We start from the raw sequence: 7,038 nt of genomic DNA, 5'->3' as shown, positions 1-7,038 counted from the left end.
ATGAATGTAGAGGTATGCGGGACTCATCCACCCGTATACCTAAATGAGTGTGTCGTATGTTTTTCTCTATGAATGTGTCGGATAAATGAGATGTGTGCTGGGTTGAATTATGATGGATGAAAGGTATCATATACAAGTGATACCAATTAATTTTCCTTCCTTGTCTAGATATGTTCAGAGTTTACTCTGTTCATATCAGAATTGCCACAGCGTGTCACTGTGAGTAAGAACGATGTCTACGGCTTATTGATGGATCGTGCTTCGGTCCATCGGTTACGTCTCTAGGTGCTGTTGCCGAATCAACAGAGCCATAGTAGTGTGGCTGTTTTACAACGTGACTACTTTGGCAAGAGATTAGACAGCTCGAGTACTCCAGCAAAATACTTGCGCATGGTACCGGTCATAGCCAATGAGCAAAAATTGCCACCTGAGTCTTCATTGAAGACAAAGGGGCGATGGTAGACCGTTCTCAAGTCTACCCTGTGGATGAAAAAGACCACCGTGAGATAAGGCCGACACGGCAGGTGCTCACGTTAAAACTATCGACAGTCTGTGCGTTGCAAACATCAGCACAAACCCAATATACCCTCCCCACTAAAGTGGTGTAGGGTATAATAATACTACCAATGATTTCATGAATTATATTTGTCGAAACCACTGTTTAATTAAATACTTATTCGAACCTGCAAAAAAAAGAACTAATGAAAGAGGTTGAACAAATAAAACTATTCTTTACAAATCATGCTCGTTAAACTTAACCAAAGCGACCAAAATCCCAATGAATATGTTGAAAAACCAGCACACATTATAATTTTTGCAACATAAAACTGAATGTTTTTAATTAACTGCCATCAGCCATATGCGATGATGTTGTCGAAATCATTTTATAGAAAAAAGCTGGAAGGTTATAAAAATCACAAGAGTATCCACTTAATTGGATCCCTGGAAAAGAATCATCCAATCAGAGTACCAAAAAAAAAGTATAACACTTTTGTGGTTGGTATGGCACATTTGTATTACAGTTTATTTAAACTTTTAAGACATCATACTTTTCCAGCACAATTTTGTAAAAAAAATTAAATTTCATTTCAACGCTTCGAAAACTTTATTTTAAATGCTACTCTATTCTTCCACTTGTAATTTGTCTAAATGAGTCGCTGATCAACCAGATTTGATAACTTTATTAGCTACTTTCTGTGGCTAATTTGTGAGAATGAAAAATACAATCGTTATTAGTTGAGTCAGACAGCTTTATGTGAATTGGCTGTACGGACATCGACTGGGACGGGTTGAATAAAGCACTTTAAAAAGTCTTGGTTTCAAAATTGACTGGGTAATTGAACTGAATTCCAATTTTAGTATCTAAAGTGCGTGTATGCCAGAGATTGTGACTTTGTGTTTGGATAGAAATATTTCAAAAAATTTTAGGATTGAAGTCGGTAACTACAAAAAAATATGTATATGGAATTATTTTTTTTTAACACACTATAGTTGTTCGAGTATGTGAAAATATTTAAAATGGGTAAGTGTTTTTGTTGTCTTTTATGTTGATTTTTTAATTAAAAAAATATGTGATGTTGTTAATGTTTCTGTTCATATCGAATCCCCATCCATCCATTCAAAAGGAGCGCAACAGTCATTCATTTGTTTAAATTTTTCATTTGTGTTTTTTTAATAAACTTGTCTATGACTTTTTTAAATGTATACAAGTGTTTATATATACATTTGTATATATGTAGATATTAAAATAGATATACATAGATTCAGTTTATTTTTGTATTTCCACAGCAGGTTTCCAGTATGAGTTTATATATTCACTCGTATCTACAAAATGAGAAAAATTACCATACGTCAATATGCGTCAATTTACCACATAAGATTCGTTATTTATTCAAAACAAGTTTTTTGTTGTTTATTCTGACAAACATACAAAATCGTACTGAATCCAATCAAAATTATCAGGTTAAAAACAACGAAACCAACAATGTTTAATTTAATGAAGGAATCTGAAAAGAAAAACAAAATATTAGAAGAAATCTAATATCATTTTGTAATATTGAATAAATTTATATTTGTTGTTATTTGTGGTTGACGAAAATCTTTAACAAAGAGCCACGCGACTTTTTAATGAAAAATATTATTATTTGTTTATGGTACGATAGTTAAATGTTTTACCTCATTTAATATTTATTTTAACTTTTTATAAAATGACTATACCCTACACCACTATAGTGGGGATGGTATTATGCGTTCTTCAATCGGCACGGTATCACTTTCTGAGTCCATTAAACTATGTCCATCCGTCTGTGTGTATCTGTAAACTATGAGCGCTTCAGGAACAAATTTTGAATATTATTTGATTAAATTTAGTATTTATTGTTCTCCTGATCCAAGAGCGAAGCCTACTGATAGTTGAAATCCATACAAACGTAACACTCGAATGAGACGTTTGACCTCATAATTATGCTAAATATTTGACCCTAGACCCCTATACAATAATTTACTTATAAACACTTGTATAGTGAGTATATTTTTGAAATTTACAATTACCCTCTTCTTAGATAAATAATTTTTGTGTCAACTGTTAAAGTATTTTGGTATCAACGTAACATACAATACCTAATATTTAATGTAGGGTATCATATGGCCCTTCTATGTATTCTTGTTTTAATAAACATAATCAACTCAACATAATTTAACACTTCACACATTTAATTAGATCTAACATACACAGTGCAAGTCTGGTTATAATAGATTATTTTTTATTTTTCATTAAGGTGGCCATATTAGTATAAAATTTAAAAAGAAAAAACATGTAATTTCCCATATGAACACTGGCACACGTTCAATAATTTGGATCACAATTCATTTTAATAAATTGTGAATACCTCGGGAATGCTACACGTTCAATATTTGTTACGTCAATATTCACAATATTATATGATATACGGGTGGATGATTAAACGATTGCAGCGAAAATTCTAAAAAAAACACTGATTTAGCAAAAAGTAATTAATTAAATTCATTGTATATATTTTTTTACAGATCACGTGGACTATTAAATACAAGGGTTTTATAAGAGGTAAGTGTCAATATGTTCTTGAACTTTGTATAAAAAACTTACTTATTATGAGAGAAATATTTCGTGATTTATGTAAATAAATAAAGAACTTTAGGAATTATACTTTAATTAGGAGTTATTTAAATAAAATCTGGTCACTTTAATTTTAAAAAGTCTTAATAAAAATAAATTGGCACTTATACAACGATTAAACTCTATTATAAATTCATACTTCAACTCATATGTAGTATATACGAATTTATGTCAAAATAGAGTCATATGATAGAAACGTTTTAAAACACTGTGGCAAAGGAACTGAGGAGATAAATTCATGACAAAATTATGACGTAGATTAAAATCTTTATACAATATGAAGGAGTTAAATGGTATAATGTGTTACAATGGCGTATGTTTGTGATTTATGCAGGTTGATTTAATTAAATTCCGAATTTCTAACATTGTCAGCGTTTTCTTTTTGTGTTATTACAGCTTGACGTATGTACATAAATAAGTACATACATATGTATATATGAATTTAGTTCATTATGCAAAGGAATTACTTAAATTATTTAATTCCTTTGAAATTGAACTAAATTGTTAATGACTTTGGTAAAAATAAAATGTCAAATAAATATTTTAGACTTCCAGCATAAAAATTGCAAAATTGTAAAACTCTATGCCTTCAGAGTTAAAAAAAAACGAAAAAACGTGTGTCACTAACTAGTTTTTTTAACATTTTTTATATTTGTTCAATTCACAATCGATGTTGTAGCGTTGTATGCGTTGTATGTCAGCAGGTATTTTCTATGCAAAAGTTCTATACAACTCTTACGACAATTTTCCATATGTTTTTCGAATGTCGTAAGAAAATTCAGTGTTGTCAATTGTTTATTTCAGCATATAAATAAAAAATTCAATCGATTTTGGCATAAAAAAACGATGAAGTGGTAACACAGAAATTACAAACAAACAGCTGTTTACCAAAACAAAAATAAAATTTTATAAAAAACTGTTTATTTATTAATTTAAAATGTTGAATAATGAAAATAATAGAATTTTAAATAAAAATGAAATTAATTTGGTTTTATTTTGCTCGCTTAATTAGTTTAATATTCTTTGTTTTTTTACTTTTGATATTGTTTGTTTTGATTGTTTTTTTTATTGTGAACAGAAACTTATGACTTGCTACAAAAATCTGTTCACAATCACTGTTACTACACTTTAATAGATACAATATACAACTTGATTTTGAATTGAACAATTTTGTCTATAGTTTTAAACTTTTGGATACTTCTCGTTATTGTACTAAATAAAAGCACTTAGAAGATAAATACTTTACACTTATATGTGTGACATCTCTGGCGCCCCTTAATAAAATACAAAAATTGAGACTGATGTAATAAAACACAGTATGGTATATATCTCTTTAATATGCCTTGAATAAAAGATGAGTACGACAGCAAAAAAAGTCGGAAAACTCGACCGTAATTTTTTTTAAATATCAGTTTTTGGTGGATCACAATCGCCTTATACAGGAAATAATTTGAATTATTGCGTAAATTGAGTTTTATTTAGAAATATAAAATCGGAGGAGAATCCAAAAATATTCGAATGCGAAAAATGTAATGATTTTTTTTAAATTTAATTTTTGTATCAAACTTCGTCTTATTTAAACATTTGATGAATAACCATGAAGATAATGACAAAAACAATGGTTTGGGATCATCACCATTTTCAAGTTTCCTTAATACTTTAATGTAAAAATGGGGCGCATCAAAAAAGTAAAATAATTGTAGGTTTGGGGGCCAAATAAAATGTACCTAGCATTTAAATAATTAATTGGCCTCCGGTAGGTTAGTGGCTAGTGTTCTCGTCTGGTAGACCGGAGGTGGTGGGTTCGATTCCCACCTGTGGCACTGGTTAAGGAGCGCACAACAGGTCCGATAGAGGATTATGTGTATTTCTACGGACGTGATGTATATATGTACATCCTTCTTTCAAACCAACTAACTAAATAATTAATTCTATAATATTCCATAAATATTTAATTTCTTCAAACTATAATTTTTTAATTACATTTCCTTATAAATCAAGCACGTAGGTTTTAGATTTTATCAGTTTTTTTTTGAATTTTACATATTTGCGATTTTTCAAAAACTATAAGCAACATGTAAAAAAATACTTAAATTTCTTACTATGTATTTTTAAAATTTCTAATAATAAATCGTATGGTTTAAAAAATTAATGTGCTAAATTTGAATAACATATTTTAACAATTATGTGGAATATTGTTTCAAGTATAACATATATGAATACTATTTTTATTATTTTTTATATTTAGGTGAACACTGTTATAACTTTTGCGCCTCTCATCACGTGTTGGGGTCTATTTATATTCACACAAAATATTCTGATTTTTTTAACCCTAAAATTAAAAAACTTTGATAATTGCTCATATTTAAAAAAATCAGAAAAATTTCAAAATTTTATAATTACCAAATTTGTTATATTTTAGTGCTGCATTTTCTTAAATTACACTTTTCTAAGAAGTTAAATGTCAAGAAAGTTTTTTATTATTTTTTTGAACAAGTATGTGTTAAGTCTTTAATTAATCCATGCAATCAAAAAGAATGAAACAACATCTAAACGAAACATTTATTAAACAGTTTTTAAGAGGACAATTTACGACTTATTAAGGTGTAGCAATTCTTTTTGCATATAAAAAAATTAAAATGAAAATCCAAGAAAAATATATAAAAACTAATACGATATAAGATACAAACAAACTTGTATTGCTTTTATTTTTTCTTTTAATTAAACCAACAAAATTAAAAGCCAGCAAACAGAATGTGCTGTGATAGCAAAATCGAGTAATGAAGGGAACGATGGAAGAATAGTTTATGAGCATTATGAAAATCTTTTAAGCTGTAGATTTATGCCAAAAGTTATATCCAACTATCCCTCCATCTAATGTGACAATAATCCTATTGCCCCACGAATAAGTACGTTGCTATACCAGACTATAAATAAAAATGAACAGAGGAAAACTAAAATAAAATACATTTGTCACAAATGCATCAAATGAAACATTGGTGCTAATAGACATGTGGCACGAGAACGAAAGCAAGCACGAGAACTTTAACTATAAAATATTTAATTTACAATATATCATTTCAAACAAGACATAAACTATGTATTTTAAAGATTGATTTTTCTGCAGTTAAATGAACTGCATATAAATACATATATTGTTTACTATACGAAAATCTTTGAGAAAAGGCTTTCGCTCTTGAGTCAATTTAAACGCATTACGGAATTATCCTTGCAAATTAACCACATATCTTAAAAAGCCCTAAATTTCGTAGCAAAAACATTCATCGAAAATAAGCGAGTTTAAAACCTATTAAAACTATGCATTGACATTATTTTAAAACGGCGATGCCATTGGAAGTAAGTGCTTACCTCGCTCGCGTACATTTAAGTTCTTAAATAAGACATACATAAGTAGGGAGCTTTAAAATTGTCGCACAAAAAATCTGTTGTTAATTAATCAAATAAAATGAAAAACTCAATATAATAATTTACGAATGTATTTTTGAGAAAATATTAAAATTTGCCTTTGTTTTACTACTTTTACTAGAAGTTTATTAAACATCATATGCAGACATATGTATAACAACGAGATACAAATCTGATTAGATATTCATTAACATTTTAATTCAGTGCTAAATTTTATCGCGATTATAATTGATATTTTTATGAACGTAAAAATAATTTACAATGTACGAATCATCTTCTACATGTCTTTTGTCTAAATGCTAAAATATTGTTTTAATACACACATAAATTGTTTTCAAATTTAAAGAAAATCCAAAAATAACCATTAATTATGTGAAGAAAAATTAAAAGATATTAAACATTCAAAAAAGAAAAACAAATTCAAATCGAACAATAAAAAACGGAGAAGAAAATTTAAT

This window comes from Lucilia cuprina, chromosome 4 (genome assembly GCF_022045245.1).
Source record: "Lucilia cuprina isolate Lc7/37 chromosome 4, ASM2204524v1, whole genome shotgun sequence".
Classification (NCBI taxonomy): Eukaryota; Metazoa; Arthropoda; class Insecta; order Diptera; family Calliphoridae; genus Lucilia; species Lucilia cuprina.
This window is presented reverse-complemented; position numbering follows the sequence as displayed.